We start from the raw sequence: 21505 nt of genomic DNA on the forward strand, positions 1-21505 counted from the left end.
GATCAAATATGGATGAAACTACCACTGCTACATGAAATTAGATCCTTTAGAATACTCTCCTCTCGAACTAATTAGAGAGTGTGATATAATAAATATAACTCATGAGGGTATTAAAAAATAATTTCACAAATGAACTGAAATCAACATATTTATTCCTACTTCACGCAAGTAATGAAATATTATTATTAGATAAAATCAAAGAAATTAGCAAGTCATAACATTCTTGCAATTAACACAACTCCACTTCTTCTTCAAATCAGAAACATCAAACATATTAATAGAGTAATACTCAAATGTAACAAACCAAATAAAAACAATAGGAAAAATTGCAATAACATTTTTCATTTATTCACACTTTTCATTTATTCATGCTAATAACATTTTTGACTGCATCTATCAGCCCTTGTATGGAACTCCTTAACTAACACATTAAAGATAAATAATGAAAAAGAAGAAGAGGGCATGTGGTATTGAAACTCTAGAAGAGAATCTCAATGAATTTAACATGATTAACTGAAGTGACTATTATAAAACTCTATAACTATAGTTGGAAGTTGAAAAGACCTGCCAAACATTGAACTATTTAGTAAGATGAAAAGTATTCTAAAGTATTGAAATGTTGAAATAAATGACAATTGCAAGTAAATTAATCCATTTGTATACTCAAATACTTAATTGATTGTTATAAAACTTTAAGTATGCAAGTGTATTGTACATTATGGAGTAGTGTTGAATACAATGATTTTTTTCATTAATGATAGAATATCTAATTAATAATATTTTTATAATAATTTTATTTACTGTAGGATAAAATGGTAATTTAATTTTTCAATTTAGAGTTTTCCACTTATAATAATATATGATAAATGAAAAAAAAATGTTTGTTTGGACTATTGTTATTTGTTGTATTGTATTTTATTGTTAGTTTAAATGTAATGCTTATTTTGATGGTTTCTTAAATTCTATTGTATCGTCAGAGCCGTCTTAACCCCTAAACTACTAAAGTCATAGCGTGGGGCTCCAATATTTTGGGGGGGGGGCATTTTAAAAAAATAATTACTCATATATTTTATTTTTTTAAAAAAATTATATGATCAGCGTTATAATTTTTAGTAAGGAAAGTCCATATGAGATGAAAATAAATCTGAATTTCGTAAGACATAATTTGATGAAAATAGGAATACTGAAATCACAAAGTCCCTCGATGAATCTTTTGGAGTTTATCGCTTTATATATATAGAGTAGATCAAATTATTTTTTCACTTCAAAATAGTTTTGAACCAATTGAAGCATGTGAAAATATTTTTAATTTCTTATTTAGTGGTAAAATATTGAGATCACTAGATGGTGAGAATTTAAAAGATATTGTCTTAACCTTGAACTTTCTTTAAAATGTAATATTTATTCTGATATTAATGGTTTAGATTTGTTTTTTGAATTAAATGTGTTAAGAAAAATAATACAAGTAGAAGATAATGATCTAATTGAAATACTGAATCAAATAAAAGACTTGATTCTTACCAAATACACATATTGATTTATATTGAGAGAGTAGATCAAACTATTTTTATTTTTTTAAGATTGTTGTCAATCTGTGTTTGAAAAAATAGAATTACTGATACTGAAAAAACTTTGCAAAAATATGAAGTAACCAAAGTTTATTGAATCAGTACGAAAGATGAACAAAAATTAATTCATAAAAAATTAAAATTTGTAACGTATCAGAATCTGAAAAAAGTTTGAACAGGAAAAAGATCAAGTCCATTGAATTCACAGTGTCTCCTTAAGGAAATTATTCCCTTCTAGTATCCGAGGAATTTGAAATATGTCCTCCCAGGATAAAATGATCTCAATCACCAAATTATAGATATCAAAAACTCTGGTGTCAGCAAACCACTCAACAGCAGTAAAGTACATGAAGAAACTTTTGTGCAAAAGAAGAAGAAGAAAGTTAGTAAAATTCGTAAGAAAATATTCTGAAGAGTAAACGGTATTTATAGGAAAGAGGAACATGTTCTGAAAGGTTGCAACCCTTTTAGAATTCACACAACCACTAATGAAAGTTTGCAACCTTTCAAACAGTCCTGGTTGTTCCTGAAAGTTGCAAACTTTCAGAACAGACATTTTCCAAACGTTGGAAAATTTAAATAAAATCATGAACGATTTAAATAAAATGGGTCGCACGGATCCGAGTCGGGCCGGGTTATTCAACTAAAATATTAAAATATTTTTATTAATCTCAACTAAATTATTGAAAACGTTTCTGTTATCAACTATTAATTGAAAACATTTTGGTCATTTAATTTAATTTATTAAATAAATAAATAATTAAATAATTAAAATAAATTTTGTCCAACAAATAATCTCTCAATCGATCATTTTTCAAACCAAAGTCGAAGCTGAGCCGAGCGACGACGATGGCGACGCGGGGGGCGGGGGGCGCCTCTTTCCAACCCTTTCAATAATTAATAGGAGTGTTGCTATATTTAAAGTCTTCTCTTTTTCTTTCCACCTCCGATGAGGGAAAATTGTCTTTTCACTAAAGCATAAGAGGATTTTTCAAGTTCCCAACTATATATTTAAGTTTCCAATTCTCAAGTTCCTCTCTTTTCATCTTCCCTCCATTTTCCATTAATTCTTGCTACATACCCAACAATCTCCCACATTAATGGGGAATGGTTATAACATAGGAATGCACGGACAAATGTGTACTTTATAGGCAAGGATCAATTGCATCTGAATAAGTAGATTCTCCCTTGGACTTTCCGTAGTGAACATATGTCGGATATACTCGGTCAATCAGTAAATGCGATTTTTTGAAAGGTCGAGTTTTGGTATATACCTAAACAACCATATGTCACACAATTAACCTTTTACTATCTATGGTTCTTACGATTGTGTTCGTTTCGATCATGAACACCTCCTGATATCATGAGTGTATAAAGAATAGACTTTTGACATAAAATTCTCTTTGCAGCGGCTTACACTTTACACTCATATAGGTGATTTTTATCCCTGTCATCTCGTAGATACACTATTTGGTCAAATCTGTCAAACTTAGTAAATCATTAAAAATCTTAAGTTTTATTAACTCAATAACAAGTCTTAATTCTTAACCTTATTCCTGAGCATTGTCTTCATCATGAGAATGGATTGAGTTGATTTACAAAGTCGAACCGTCAGCTACAACTTTGATTTTCTCCTGAACCTAGCTCTTGGGATCTCCAGTCTGCTAGATAGAGTTATCGTCATGTTGACTTGTCCTAAGCCGTAAATTCATTCCCTTAGATGATCTTTCAACTGACTCCCTCACTAGGCCTTTCGTTAGTGGATCTGACACATTATCGCTTGACTTCACATAGTCAATTGTGATAATTTCAATAGAGAGCAGTTTTCATACGGTGTTATGTCTCCATCGTATATGACGAGACTTACCGTTGTACATGAGGCTCCCCACCCTACCTATTGTTGTTGACTATCGCAATATATGCAAATAGGTTCTATAGGTTTAGTCCAAAAAGAAATATTCTTTAGGAAATTTCGGAGTCATTCAGCTTCTACACCAGCCTTACCTAAAGCAATAAATTCAGATTCCATTGTGAAGCGAGCGATACATTTCTGTTTAGACGATTTCCAAGAGATTGCTCCTCCACCAAGTGTAAACACATAACCACTTGTGGATTTTACTTCATCAACACAAAATCACTATATCCTTCAATTACAGCAGGATACTTATTATAACACACATTTCATTGTCATCCAGTGAGTTTGATTCGAATTACAAGTGTATCGACTCAGTTTGCTAATAGCACATGTCATATTTGGTCGCGTACAATTCATAATATACATCAAACTTCCTTACACTCGGGCATATTTCAATTGAGAGTCACTTTCACTTTCATTCTTTTGAAATGTAAAGCTTAAATCAATTGGAGTTTTGACAACATTAAAATTCAAGTATTTGAACTTATCCAATACTTTTTCAATATAATGAGATTGAGATAATGCTAGTCCCTGAAGAGTTTTGAGAATCTTGATCCCTAAGATCAAATCAGCAACTTCTAAGTCCTTCATATCGAACTTGCTGGACAACATGCGTTTAGTAGCATTTATATTGTCAATATCTTTACTCATTATTAACATGTCATCAACATACAAACAAATAATGACTTCATGATTCAGAATGTTTTCAATGTAAACACACTTATCATATTTGTTAATCGTGAATCTATGTCAATATTGTTTGGTCAAATTTAGCATGTCATTGTTTGGGTGCTTATTTAAGCCCATAAAGTGACTTCACAAGTCTACACACTTTCTCTTCTTTACCAGAAACTACAATCCTTCAGGTTATTCCATGTAAATGTCTTCCTCCAATTCTCCATTTAAGAAGGTTGTCTTTACATCCATTATACACTATTTTTAGTGCTATTAACATCCTAATTGATGTTATCCTTGTTAATAGAGAGTATGAGTCAAAATAGTCCACACCTTTTTGTCTGTATCCTTTGACTACAAGTCTAGCCTTATATTTGTCAATAGTTCCATCAGCTTTCATTTTCCTTTTAAAAATCCACTTTAATCTTAAAGGTTTATTTTCTGGAGGAAGATCAATCAATCCCAAGTATGATTACTTAAAATTGATTCGGTCTCATTATTGACAAATTCTTTCCAATAAATTGACTCAGACGAAAACAGAGTTGCTTTAAATGTTTAAGACTGATTTTCAAGCAATAGTGCCACAAAATTTGGTCCGAAAGAAGTGACCTTCCATTGGCGAGTGTTATGCCTAGGACCCTCACTAGGTAGTGTATTTCTCATTGATTCTTCCCGTGGTCGTTTAGGTCTTTCTCTTGTCGAATCACATTCATTTTTATATGGATAAATATTTTCAAAGAACTTTGTCTTATCTGATTCAATTATCATATTAACATGAATCTCAAGATTATCAGATTTGTGAACCAAAAATTGCAGGCCTTATTGTTCACAGCATATCCAATAAATACATAATCTACCCTTTTGGGTCCAATTATCACTCTTTTGGATAAAGGAACCTCTACCTTAGCTAAACACCCCCACACTTTGAAATGTTTCCTTCCTTTCCACAACTCATATGAAATTGATTGTGTTTTGCTACGGGGTACCCTAATGAGTATCTTATTAGTCGTAAGGATGGCTTTCCCCCAAAGGTTTTGCGGTGAACCAGAATTGATCATTAAGGCATTCATCATTTCCTTTACTTTTTTGTTCTTTCATTCTGTCAAACCATTTGATTGTGGTGTATAAGGTGCAGTGGTTTGTTGAATAATATCATATTCCAAACATATCTCTGCAAAAGGATATTCATATTCTCCACGCCTATCATTTCGAATCATTTTTATGTTTAGATTCAATTGATTCTCAACTTTATTTTTGTATTTCTTAAATGCATCAATTGTTTCATCCTTACTATTAAGCAAATATACATAACAAAATCGAGTGCAATCGTCAATAAAAGTTATAAGATATTTTTTCCCACCACGAGATGGGTGTCCACTTTATATCACATATATCAGTGTGAATTAATTCTAAAGGTTTTGAATTTCTTTAAACAACAGACTTGTAAGGATGTTTAACAAACTTACTTTTCACACAAATTTTACATTTCGATTTATCACATTTAAAATCAGGCAATACTTCTAAAGTAACCAATTTTCGCAAGCTTTGTAATTTACATGTCCCAAACGGGCATGCCATAAATCATTTGACTCCAATAAGTAAACAGAAACAAAATTCTTATTAATACCTGTCAACAGCCATTACATTCAATTTGAAAAGTCCCTCATTGAGGTAGTCCTTTCCTATGAACATCTCATTCTTACTTATTACAACTTTATCACTAACTAGGACACACTTAAACACGTTCTTAACGAGTAGTGCAGCAGAAACTAAATTATTCCTAATAGTAGGAACATGCAAAACACTGTTCAAAGTCAACACCTTGCCGGATGCCATTTTCAAAATTACTTTCCCAGCTCCTGCAATCCTTGTAGTTGCTGTGTTTTTCATGAACAAATCTTCATCGTACTCAACAGGAGTGTACGTCGCAGAGTAAATATGTCGAGTGGCACCTGAGTCGAGAAACCACTCCTTGAAATTTCCAACTAAGTTACACTCCGAGATCATTGCACACAAGTCATTTGCATCTTCCATCTCTTCTACTATGTTTGCCTAACTTTTGTCTTTGTCTTTGTCTTAGTCTTTCTTGGAGCACGAAAGTCAGAAGACTTATGACCAGTCTTACCACAATTGTAATAGTTGCCTTTGAATTTCTTTTTGGCCTGTTCCAACTTCTGCTCGTTAAACTTCTTTCTCTTTTTGTCGTTGGTAGAAGCTTCTTCAACAATATTAACTCCAATGATTGTTGAACTCTTATAAGACTTCTTTTCGGCGTTTTTGTTATCTTTCTCTATCTTGAGTTGAATCACAAGATCTTCAAACTTTATTTCTTTACGTTTGCGCTTTAGATAATTCTTGAAGTTGTTTCACGAAGGAGGCAACTTCTTGATTATTGCAGCCACTTGAAAAGCATCACTTACTATCATATCTTCAGCAATAAGATCATGGAGAATAAATTGAAGTTCTTGCACTTGTGATCCAACATTTTTAATATCTATCATTTTATAGTCTAAAACTTTGCGACCACAAACTTTTTCAAGCATGCATCTTTTGCCTTATATTTCTTCTCAAGTGCATCCCACAACTTTTTAGAAATTGTATTGCACTACAGACATTATATAAGTCATCTTATAAAACACTCAAAATGTAGTCTCTACATAGGAAGTCTGTTGTTTCCACACTTCAATAATCATCAATTGTTCTCTGTCTGGCATATCAGCAGCAGGCACTGGAGTTTCTTCGCTTTAAATTTATGCAGACCAAGAGTGGTAAGCCAGAAAAAAATACCTGTTGTTGCCATCCTTTGACATCGTGAATTTACCCGATTTCTCTGCTTGTGGTACAACAGTTCGAATTTGTACAACAACAACCATTGTAACATTGTTGTTTGTCATTTCTGATAAACAAAAATCGATATAGTCTTAGTAAGCAAAAACTTATAATTGCAGACTTCAAAAAGTATAAAATCACAAAGATTTTTGTCTCAACCAGAAACACAGATTAATATAAAATAAGTAATGTCCTTAAGATCGTTGTCAATCTGTGTTTGAAAAAATAGAATTACTGATTCTGACAGATTTTTGCAAAAACATGAAGTAATCATAGTTTATTGAATCAGTACGAAAGATGAACATAAATTAATTCATAAAAAAACTAAAATTTGTGGCGTACCATAATCTGAAAAAAGTTTTAACAAGAAAAAGATCAAGTCCACTGAATTTACAGTGTCTCTTTAAGGAAATTATTCCTCTCTAGTACCCGAAGTTTGATTTGGAATATGTTCTCCCAGATAAAATGATCTCAATCACCAGAGTATAGATATCAAAAACTCTGGTGTCAACAAACCACTCAACAGCAGTAAAGTACACGAAGAAATTTTTGTGCAGACGAAGAAGAAGAAAATCAAAAAAAATCGTAAGGAAAAATTATGAAAAGTAAATGGGATTTATAGGCAAGAGGAACAGGTTCCGAAAGGTTGCAACCCTTTCAGAATTCGCACGACCATTAATGAAAGTTTGCAATCTCCCCGGTCGGGTTATTCAACTAAAAAATTGAAATGTTTCGGTTAATTTCAATTAAATTATTGAAAATGTTTTGGCCATTTAATTTAATTTAATTAGTTAAATAAATAATTTAAATAAACTTTGTCCAAAAAATAATCTCCAAATCATTTTCTAAAGCCAAATTCGAATCCGAAGCCGAAGCCGAGCGAGGATGACGGCGCGAGGGGAGTCCCTCTTTCCAACGCTTTTAACAATTAATAGGAGTGTTTTTATATTTAAACTCTTTCTCCACTTTTTCTTTGCACCCTCAATGAGTGAGAAATGTTTTTTCATTAAAGCATAAGAGGACTTTTCTAATTCCTAACAATTCAAGTTCCCAACTTTTCAAGGTCCTCTCTTTTCATCTTCCCTCCATTTCCCATAAATTCTTGCCAAATATCCAACAATTGAAGCATATGAAAATATTTTTAATTTCTTGATTAGTAATAAAATATTGAGATCATTAGATGATGAGAATTTAAAATATTATCTTTACCTTGAACTTTCTTTAACACGTAATATTTATTCTGATATTGATGGTTTAAATTTTTTTTTGAACTAAAAGTGTAAAGAAAAATAACACATGTAGAAGATAATGATCTAATAGAAATATTAATCAAATTAAAAGACTTTATCTTTTAACCGTTGCCTCAGCTGAAAAAAGTTTTTTTAAAAAAATTAAAATTGATTGAGATTAGCAATGTCTAAAGAGAGATAAATGAATTATCTCTATTATCATTTGTAAAGGAATTATTAAAACAAATGGATTATAAAACAGTACGTAATGATTTTACATCTAAAATAGTTAGAAAAGTAGATTTTAAATTAAAGTATATGTGCTGGAAAAAATAATAATATTGGGACTCCTTTCTTAAGTTTCGTTTTAGGCCAATGTTGTTGAGTCAGCCTTGTGTATCATATTGTTTAAATTTATATTTAGATAATTACAAATAGATTCATTTTTATTTTATTTTTCTTATAAATTTATTATCCAAATTATAAATATATAACATTATATAACAACAAAAAACGATATAATATATCCAAACACTACATATTCATTAAATTAAAATAATATAATATAACACAATATATTATAAAATAACATGCCATAACCATCCAAACCAAATGTAGTTTGTTTTCATCACAAAACTATGTCTCTTCTCGTTCACAAATCACAAGTGCCTTTGCTACAATTGTATGTATTATGTAGGCGGACCATTAAAATAGACATACACACTCTCAAGCCAACAATTTTATCATAATACAGCTCATAAATATTAATTGCAACATAGTGGTCCAGATCTGGGAAAACTATACAAATTGCCTCCTAAAAGTAAACTAATTATTTTGACTTATCCTTATGCTAAACAACCAGAAAAATGTGCTCAGAATTTAATCAGAAATGTATAAAGACTATACTAACGTTTTAGTTTAAAATAAAAGGAAAATACATTAAAGGAAGAATTTGGTTTTTCAAAAAACCTTTGCAATTCTTAGTACAATTCTAGATTTCCGTAACTTTATCCTCCTAAAATAAATTGAGAAAATATTGAATAACTTATAAAGCGACAAAAATTACATGGATTTTGAATAAAATATACAAATGTTGTAAAGTGAAAAAAAATAGTAATATAAAAATTTAGGTACTATGAAAATTATTTTTCTTTTTACTTTCATACTCTTATTCTTGATTTTATTATTTGATTTTATAGTATAAATTAAAAATACTTGCATAAAAACAAAGGCGTCTTATCATTTTTTATCCCTTATGTTATATCAATTTGATAAATTGTAAATCATTATTTGTTACTAAAATATAACTCAAATATTTATTTTAATTATAAATAATTTAACATCAACATTTTCCTCTTGAATATAATTTAACGTCAATATTATTCGTAATTTATTTACTCTTGAAATAAATCTTAGCTTTTTTTTTTTTTTGAAATACTCTTAGCTTGTTGTTAACTAGGGATATCACTTAATTATTTAAATAAGTAGTTTTATTTTTTAAAACATAATAATTAGAAAATGTGCAAAACTATAATATTATGTGTAACTATCTTATGAACCATATGACTTTAAGTATTTTAACAATGTGTATATCAATTAATTCTAAAGTGTTTTGAGTTTTTTGATTATCGTTATTAAAATATTTCAAATTATATTTTTAATTTTATGCATAGTTTAATTTTTTAAAACATAATAATTACTACAATTACCTAATTAGAGCTCATATTAGTAACAGATTATAATGATTCTCAAATCATCAAAATGGCATAACAGAGGAGCACAAGACTACAATATTAATGCTTGGGTCTTTGGTCTGTTATATGAACTAGAGTTTTTTGAATTTTGACTGTTATTATTAAACTATTTTACATTATATTTAAAAAATCATGTAAAATTTAATCTAAATTTATTTATATAATAACTACAATAAAATTACTTAATTTTAAAGATTTATAATTAGTTTAAAAAATATTAATGTGAGGAAAAAATAATATTAATATTATGACAATAACTATGTAAACTTAATATATTTTAACATATTATTTTATAACAAACATTTTTTTTAATAAAACAACAAATAATACTAATAAAGAAAAATATATATGTTATAAATTTAAACAGTTCATGCTTAACATATTTGTGTTGTCATTATTATCGGATAATTATATGAAGATGTTTTTCTTTTTATTTTTTTTATAAAATTTTATTTTGAAATGATAAAGAATTTTAATTTCTATATCCGTTCTGTATTATTATAATTTTTCAATGAAGCGACAACAATATTTCTATCCAAAAAATATTTGTATGTGTCTCTTGTACTCAAATAAGAAAAAATTAATTTGAATGAGTCTTTATTTGTATATGATATGATTCATATATGATCGAGGATAGGAAGACAACTACATAATAGGATATACATTATTGTAGTTTCAGTTTTCTTCATATTTCGCTCACATACATTCTAAGTAATCAGATAATATATAATTTCATTATTTAACTTCTTTCTATAAATTTGATGCATAACAACAACTCCTTTAAATGAATAGGAGTAATTGTTTTGCCAACTGATCAATTTTAGATTTTTAATTTTGAATATTATAAATATAATTTTTTAATATTAAATTAGCTATGATTTATCTTTTCTACACTATAAATTATAAACTAAAATAGATCATCTACAATTTACTCCTATTTTATACTTTTTAAATTTTCTTTTTTTTATCATTAAAAAAATAAGAACTGGAAAATAATTAAACAAAAAAAGAATAAGCAAAAAGGAGGATATTTTAAACGAAAAAAGAGATATAGTTTTCTACTAATCTTTTATTATTATGCTTACATTTATAATAATTTCTTTTTATATTTTGAAAATTTCAAGAGAGAAAAGTGAGTGAAACTTATGTTTTGTTTGATAGATTTTGTGGTTCATTTTAAATATATATTTATGAAGTCATAAATAATATATCTCATCAATAATTTTTAATGTATTGTATATATAATTGAAGACTATATTCAATATTTGAATTAAAAGGCAAAAATATCCAAAAATAAATTAATTTATGGAGTGAAAATATACTTTTACCATTCTAGCCAATTATAACTAAATTTTTCTGATCAAAAGAATTTTTTTCACCAAAAGAATTTTTCCCTAATTTTGTCAATACCTCCAAAATAGAAAATAGTGAAAATTATAGAAATATATTACTTACTATGCATATAGTTTTATTTAATTACGAATGTAGTTTATAGATTATCACATAGCATTAATTAACTTTTTTAAAAAAATTAATTATTTAATTTCGATCTTCTTGGGATTATACGTCTTATTTATCTCTTCATCATAGTTTTTAATACACACTTTTCTACCTTCTCAACTATTCTCTCTTCCTATTTATTGGTTTATATTTTCTCTTTTAGTTGTTCTCATTTTTTATTTTTTTTGATAAATCAAGAAAAATAATTTTTTTATTATATATTTATTTAAATTTTTTGAAAATTTTTAAATTTTAATTTATTATTTTTTAAATTATAATTAATAAGAATAAAATTATAATTTTACTATATTAATTGTTGCTATTTTAATATATATATCATTTTTAAAATAAAGAGACGAGTATTATTTATTTTATTTGTTTTTATTCCATCAATGTGTATGCAGAGTAAAAGCTTTTTACCTTTCCAACAATTCACCCATTTCTAAATTTCAATATTCCCTATGCAGTTTTTATTGAGCCTGTTTAAAAAGTTTTGGTAATTAGAATTGGTGTAATTACTAGATTAGTAATAATATAATTTTATAATTAAGTTGATTTAATTAGTTATCTTAATATAAATTATATTATAATCATACATTTTATTTAATATCACAATATAATTACATATTTTGTTTGAACACACAACTGTAATTCATAAATTAAAAATAATAATTAATTATTCAAAATTTATACTAAATAAATAAGAAATTTTATAAATAAAGTTAAATTAAATATTTAAGATGTATATTATTTTTTAAAAATTTATTAATTAATAAATATATGTTCTTAATTAATATTATGAAAACACAATTGAACTGATTATAAAAAGAAAAAGTATAAAGTTTCTATGAACATTGTGAAATGCATGTTTGATAAAAAAAATTAATATATTAATAAAATGTCATAAATTATTAAAATGTTGACAAAAGGATAATTGATGAAGTCTAATTAAAAAATAACTTGCAATGTAAATTTAATATTATTAAAACAAATGTAACTGAAAAATATAATATGATTTATATATTCAAAACAAAAAAATTTAACATATTACTCTTATCACAAATTTCAATATAACATATATTAATATGATTAAATTTTTATTTTTTTGTCAAAAAAAAAACAAAATTCTATAATCTTACGTTACAATAAATTCTATTTTAATTTAAACATTTTGAATACTAATAAAAATATTATGTTAATAAGAAAATAAACATGACATAAAAAATAGATAATACAAAACAATTGCATAGAATCACGAGAAGAAGATCAAATCTAGTAATATATAATAAAAATTATTATTTTTTAAATATTTTAGAATAATAATAAAAAATGAAACTTAAAATAATAAAAATAAAAATATTAAAACAAAAAAATATAAATATAAATTAAAAAAACAAGAAATTAAAAAGTAATTAACTCGTAGTTACACCATGTAATTACCAGCAATTCGCAACCTCTCCTTACGAACTGGAGAATGTCATTATCCGTGTCAATTACATCAATTACTTGCTTGCTGATCAAATAATTACCCATCTAACTAAACAGGACGTATAGTAATTACACTCAATTATACCAAATTCAATTGGCCCGAGAGAGAGTTTAACCATTGTTCTTCTCTCTTCCTTTCATATTTCATCATTTCGTCACTTGCACCATTTTTATATTTTCTCTTAAGTTCATCACTCAGTATTATATTTTCATATTTCGAGTACTGTTAATGAAAATGAAGCAATTGGAAGACGCGATCAGTTAATTTGAAAGGGAACGAGTATTTTTATATGTTCAAATGAATTCGAAACACAAAAATTATTAACATTAGATTTTGAATTTTAGAAAAATGTGAAAATTTTTCTATAAAACAGACAATTTACTATTGTCCTTGCTCAAAAAGTTAATCAAAATTACTCTTATAAAACCAAATAAGGAAGAAGAGGATCTTACTATTTAATTAATTAATGGGAGAAGGGTCAAATATGCCCATAAACTATTTAAAAAGGTTTAGATATACCCTCCGTTTAAAGTTTGGTCTATTTATACCCTCGCCGTCCAACTTTTGATCTACATATGCCCTTTTGAGCGTTAGTTGGCCAACTCGGAATATCCAACTCATTTTACTTTTATTTAAATGCCAAATGGATTTTCCACGACATTTTATGTATTATCACTTGACATTTATATTCAAGGAAAAAGCGTCAAATATGCCCTTAAACTATTCGAAAGGTCTAGATATACCCCCGTTCAAAGTTTGGTCAATTTATACCCTCGCGTCCAAACTTTTGGTCTATGCCCTTATGGGTGTTAGTTGATCAATTCGAAATATCGAACTCATTTTACTTTTCTTTAAATGCCAAATGGATTTTCCACATCATTTTTATATATTATTACTTGACATTTATATTAAAAGAGAAAGGGGTCTTTTATGCCCCTAACTATCCGACCTAATTTTAAAACACATATATGACCCGTCTTTTAAATAATCTATACAAGCCGACCCTTTTTTTTAAAATACCTTATACGGGTCGGATTAGGGCATAATTGAACCATTTAAATGGCGAACACTATCGTGCTCTGATTGGAACCGCCGAGGAATCAATGGCACGACAACTAAAGGAAAAGGAAGTCGAGGTTTGAAAAGCGTTTTGGCGCAATGCAGAGCTGGAGGCACAAACCTGATAGGCAAGGGCTAGAGCAGAGGAATTCATCGCAACAACGTTATAGACACAACTGCAAGCTGCAGCAGGCGATGATGATGTAAATAACAAAATAATTCACCCATATATGAGTCGGATTAGGGGCACAATTGAACCATTTAAAAGACGGCCGTATATGTGTTTTAAAATTGGGTCGGATAGTTAGGGCATAAGTGACCCCTTTCTCTTTTAATATAAATGTCAAGTGATAATATATATAAATGATGTGAAATCCCATTTGGCATTTAAAGAAAAGTAAAATGAGTTGGATATTTCGAGTTGACCAACTAACACCCATAAGGGCATATGTAGACCAAAAGTTGGACGCGAGGGTATAAATAGACCAAACTTTAAACGGGGGTATATCTAGACCTTTCGAATAGTTTAAGGGCATATTTGACCCTTTTCCCTTGAATATAAATGTCAAGTGATAATACATAATAATGACGTGAAAAATTCATTTGGCAATTAAATAAAAGTGAAATGAGTTGGATATTCCGAGTTGGCCAACTAACGCCCAAAAGGACATATATAGACCAAAAGTTGGACGGCGAAGGTATAAATGGACCAAACTTTAAACGGAGGGTATATCTAAACCTTTTCAAATAGTTTAGGGGCATATTTGACCATTTTCCCTTAATTAATACTGTTTTATCTTTTAGTAGGACTACTCAATGTGTATATCAAGTAATTGAACTAGTAGGTTTTGTACTGAATGATTATGCCTAAAATAAAGAGAATAAGTTTGAATTAAACTTCATTAGAGACGATTAGTTATCCTGTAATTAACTATTTTGAAATTACTTAATTCATCATGATGATTTAAATTGTGGAATGACTTATATAATCGAACAAAGATATAAAAGAACTCATCACTATTTAATTATTTCTATCCATCAAACAAAACAAGTTTACCTATATACATTCTCATACACATTAGATATACAATTACACATAATCATTCATATTTATGACTTATATTTACTAATAATAGGGTTTATTATTTTTATCTATTAACGGAAAAGAGTTCAAAATGCATTTTAACGATGGGAATTAAATCCTCCTTCTATTTTGTTGGACCTAAAATGCTATCTACATAAATATTTTTACTTGTTATAAAATCAAGCTCATGACAATATAAATATAAAGAGATGAAGACAAGAGGAGTAAGATGGAAGATAAGACTTTCTTCTTATTCAAGTGTATGCAAATCTCATATGTATCTATATTACAATAGTGAATGAACAACCCTATTTATAGAGTGAGAAATCACTCCAAAGGTCACCATATTAAGTATCATAATAAATAGATACATTCTTATCCAAAAAGGTTCATGTAACCTAGTGAATATGAATGGTTGTTTATGTACCAACCTTATGGACTATCCACGCATTCAATGAATTTATAACACTCCCCCTTGGATGTCCATAGATAATGTGCCTCGTTAAAACCTTACTAGGAAAAACCCTGTGGGAAAAAATTCTAGTGAAGGAAAAAGAGTACACATATCTTTGATACGCACCATTTGTTGCCTCATTAAAAACCTTGCCAGGAAAACCCAGTGGGAAAAAACCTCGATCAAGGGAAAAAGAGTGCAACGCGTATTGTACTCCCCCTGATAAAAACATCACTTAATTTCTTGTGATGATGTCTCCAATCTTCGTACATTGTGGTTGGTATATTCTTTTTTTAAAGAAAAACCACACATTTCTTGAATATGGTGTGTCATTTATCTCAACCAGACGCACTTTTGACTTGCTTCATGGAGGACTTTTATTTCTGTAGAGCAACATTTGCTTCATTGATCCCCAAGATATTATTGTGCCTCCACATGCAAACACATAGCGTGCTTGAGATAGAGCTTTATGCGGATCAGATAAATATTCTGCATCTGCGTAATCAATCAATTTTGTCTTGGATTCCTCGGGATAGAATGAACCCATAACTATGGTCCTTCGAGGATATTCAATCATGTGTTCAACACCATTTCAATGTCCTTTTATCGGGGAGAAACTGAAACTTGCCAGTAAATTTACTGCAAAACAAATATCTAGTCAAATATTGTTAGTAAGATGCACTAGTGCCCTGATTGCACCAAGATAGAGTTTCATCACCAAGAAACTCATCATCCTTCTTTTGACATCAAACTGAATCATCATTTATGTCAAGTGATCTCATAATCATTGGGGTATTCTTGAAGCTTTATTGGAAAAGTTTCTTTTAAACTTTTATATGCTTCAGACACCTCGATTGTTTCAAGGATTTTCATATAACCTTCATTGTCTAGCTAGACATTACAATTATTCATTACATGCATTCAAGTTTTCATATGTTGCCAGATTAAAACAAACCTCATTGCATCCACCAAAATAGGAAATATCCCCAATAATGTCAAGATTTTTGCGATAAACCTTTATGCTCCAAGGCACAAATCGTATTTGATATCTTACGGTTATACTATCGCATAATAATATATTTGTACCCCACTGACATTATACCTTGATTTATGGACTACCAGTCCAAAATGTCACTTTTCTAAGTGAAACAAAATATACTTGAATTGTGCATTTTACTTGGCCAACCATTTATCTGTCCACATTATATGACAGATTTGAATTCAAGATCCTCATCACAATTTATATCATTGAGCGCTACCTCATATCAAAGATACCGTCGACGGTTATTTGATATCGATTCCAACAAGACATAACTTATCGAGATCTCTTCATTTTTCATTATTTCAGGTACCTGAACCTTTTTCAAGATTTTATGAATTGTTATGTCAATGTGCTCTTTTATAGCACTTGCCTCATTATCATGACCATATTGATCATTTGCTCCTTCCTTCTTCAAAGAATTTTATATTTGGAATCGATTGGTCTATTACGCTTCCGGCGTATCATAGACTCTGTCCTTCAAGGACTTCACATTGGAGCATTTGCAGCTGAATTATATCATAGGGTCAGTGCATTCATCTGGCAACTGATTTGCAACATTATGCAACTGAATTATCCCTTGAACTATAAGTTCACATATTTATTTTAACGAGGATCTAGATAATCATAATTAACCTCACACATAATTTTCAGTTGTTAATCATCTCTCCCCCTAATGTTAGAAAATCTAACATTCATTCCAACCTTATTTGGAAGTTCATCTTTGTGTGTGGTAGAGTAATTAAAATCATAACCGCACATTCAACATTTTAGATGAAAATTATATGGTTCCTGATCCTGAACCAATTTTAATGGGGAAACCTTGTTGGTTTGATGCATACATGTGTTGCTACATGTTAAACAAAATTATCTCATACCAAATCTTATTTGGAAGTTTTGTTCTCATAACCATGATTTAGCTATAATTGGAGGCATACAATTTCTGCTAAATCCACCAGCATTATCAATATAATTTCATAATTTGGAACTATTTCACCTTACAAAAACCAATTTGTAAGTTGACAACAAAATACATGTGACCATTGCATAGATGCATTAATCATATAGTTGCAAATGATCCACATGACAGGTGAACGGGCCCATATTCACCCTTTTATATGTTCCAAAAATTTTAGGGGATTACAGTCCCGATCTTAGCTGGTACAATGATCATTTTATCAAGAGAACAAACAACACAAGAGAATTCTTGAAGAATCTTTATTTCTTCATCATATAAATCACCTGAATTCTCAATCACGTTTGCATTACATTTAATGGGAATGGTCAACCAGTCATGCCAACTGATCTTTATTTTAGTACACTTATAATTTACTTTTACATGTGATTTCATTAGCATGTACATGTTTGTATGGAACAAACAAGAGGAAAAGTGGGGTAATCTTTTACATAAACATTATAACCCTCTTCGGTTGTAGTGATTTATAGTCTCAATATTTATTTTCATTTCATCCGAAACTTAAAAAGTTTCTTTTGAGACTTACTACAACCCCAATATTATTCCTCTGATAATAGCACAACTCGTTAGAGCTTGCAATTAATTTTATGTACTATTACATATTGCATGACACCATCCCTATGGTGAGCATCTCCTTCAAGGAGGAAATTGTATTATTATTGTCATGGTCAAAAATCATTACGAGTAAGACGTCTTTCTTGCTTTACTTTTGTTGTACCATAGGTACACAACCAGTGACAAATTTGTATCGACACACAACGTATTTGATCATGGCCACAACCTTTATAGACAAGACTTATTTATTTCTTTTTGCACTTTCGGTAGTTCATAACAAACATACCATAATATTCATGACGTATAAACGTACACGATCATTAACCATTCATGTCAAATAAAATTTATTTATTTCTCTCAAACCTTCCGTAGTGTTGAGATGTGACATATACCATTTTCTTTTCTCAAATCTTCGATAGAGGTGAGTTATGACATATATTCAACCCATAATGATGATCACATCTTGAATCATTCTCTTATAGAATGGTCGAGCATTCACGATACTCATCACAAGTCACATTCTCTTCAAGGAATGGACTAATTATTTATATGTACTTCATAAATTTGCATTATAAGCACATTGTCATGGCTTTAAAATTCATCATATTTCCATGACACACCTCAACATCACTATGAAAGTTTAAGTGTACCATCACTTTATCTTCTTGTATCATGATAGAGGATTTATAAACTTGTCAAATTATTGGATTGACAACATTCACAAGTCTAATGACCTTTCATACCATTTTGATATTAAAAATTGCCTTCACATTTTGAAGGACTATTTGAAGTTTTCATAGTGTTCTTCCTTTTATCATTACCACAATGATGACTATTACAATTCTATCCCTCCACGCCCTTATTCATATCATTAATTATTTGTCATCTTTCAGACTAATCATTCGTTGCTACCACATTCATTTGATTGAATGGAGCAAGTCAACAGGCGGATTTCAGAGTTATCACATGTTGCTACCACATTCTTTTCAAGGAATGAAGCAAATTCAATATGATCAATTTCAAGACATTTTGTCAAAAATATATTATTTTTCTTAGTCATCATTTTATCATCGCTATGGTGCATTGGCTCAAACTCAATGTCTTACCCATATAAGGTGTGTTACGCCATAATTCTATGGTCTTGAACCCAATCACGGTGCATCAAAAATCTAATTGATGTCTTATCCTTTTGGTGCGATAGAACTTGAATCTATCGTCTTATCCTTAAATATTTTTCATTATGGTGCATCCGGACTTTAACCTGATGTCTTACCCTTTTGGTGCGATGAAACTTGAATCCATCGTCTTACCCTTAACCAACGGTATAATAAACTGAAGTACAACATGCTTTATTTTTTGAGTCTTTCAAAACAATCTAAATAATATTCAAACTCATGCTATTAAAATTTTATTCTTCTTCAATTTAAGAAGTTTTGTATAGCATGTCATATTCAACCAATAATAGTATATGTCTTCAGTTCATGATAATTGTTAGTGACTGAATACTATTTTTATTCTAAATCATAAAAATATTCTAGAAAATACATACCTGATTTTATGCATATAATACTTTGATCTTCATAACGAGATCAACCAAAATATGAGCTAAAGAAAAACAAGAACTCACTCTCAATTAGATAGAGACTCGTGCTGATAACGTGTTATAAAATCAAGCTCATGACAATATAAATATAAAGAGATGAAGACAAGAGGAGTAAGATGGAAGATAAGACTTTCTTCTTATTCAAGTGTATGCAAATCTCATATGTATCTATATTACAATAGTGAATGAACAACCCTATTTATAGAGTGAGAAATCACTCCAAAGGTCACCATATTAAATATCATAATAAATAGATACATTCTTATCCAAAAAGGTTCATGTAACCTAGTAAATATGAATGGTTGTTTATGTACCAACCTTATGGACTATCCACTCATTCAATGAATTTATAACATTACTCTATTTTATCTTTATTTACAACAGAGCAGATCATAACATTAATTATAAATTCAATAATGAAGTTTGACCAATGTATTTACAAGTGTACTTCCTCACTCTCTATTTAATAGTATCAAAATATTTTTTAAATTTTACTCTTATCATTTGTATTTGCATGTATAGCTATTGGCTGTATATTGTCTTTTGCATGTACACCACATGGCTGTGAATTGTCTGAATTTTACCGCTTTACTATGAGAAAGCCAAACTCTGCCCACGTATCCCTTCTCTTTTTCACCTCCACGCGTTTTTGACTGCTGACACTTCTTTTCCCAATTTTTGTTAGAAGAAAATGTGGTCCCCACTGCTCATTTGGTTTATGAGAAAATATTAAATAAATTAAGGTTTTGATAAATTCCTCATGGTATTATTTATAGTGATTAGACTAGTAGTCAACGAATTTGATCGAAGTCAAAACTTTTTTTTTAATCAAGAGGGTCTAAAATAATGACGTGGAATTATAAAAAATAAAATAAAATAATATTGTTACATTTATAATTTGAACTCTAAACTCCTAATGGATAACCATTATGTTCACGCAAAATATATATAATTTATATTAAAATGTTCAGTTTCAAAATATATATTCTTTTAAATATAAAATTTAATATGTATATCGATACAACACATTTATCAGAATCATATCATTAATAAAAGCAAAATTAAATGGTGGAAGAGAAAAAAAGTAAAGCAAAATTAAATGAGAAAATTGTATATAATAGCAAATTAATAACCTAAATTAAATGAAATAGCTAGGGTTTGATTTAATTGTGCTCCATAGTAAACATTAGCTAAAATTTGCCAGCGTTTCTCTTCCAAAAATCTCGCTCGCCACTCTCCTTTCTCGCTCGCCTCTCTCGCTTTATACACATAAGTGTATAATTCTATTTTTGTTTTGTATAAAGCGAGAAAAAATTTTATATACAAATGCAAAAATGTATATCTTCGTGTTATATACTTAATTATACAATTTACAAATATTTTACTTCAAATATTGCAGAGAAAAAGGCCAACAAATTATACAATTGCAGTGAAATACAATTTTCTCTAACTTTATACAACAGAAGTGTATATATTGTGTTTCTGTTTTTGTATAAAGCGAGAAAAACATATATCTTCTTGCTATACACTTATAATTATGCAATATACATACATTTTAATTCGATTCAACTGTATGCAAAACAAATTATACAATTGCAGCGAAATAGGACAGCGAATTATACAATTGTATATGTATAGCAAATTGTACAGTTTTATGTTTGCTATGGAGCGCAATTATGCAAAGTTTGTTATAGCATATAAATATGAATTTTTTATTTGCTATAGGTGAAAGTTACCCTAATTAAATAGCGGAAGAGAAAAAAGTGTATTGTTGTA

The sequence above is a fragment of the Solanum lycopersicum genome, chromosome 6 (assembly GCF_036512215.1).
Source record: "Solanum lycopersicum chromosome 6, SLM_r2.1".
NCBI lineage: Eukaryota > Viridiplantae > Streptophyta > Magnoliopsida > Solanales > Solanaceae > Solanum > Solanum lycopersicum.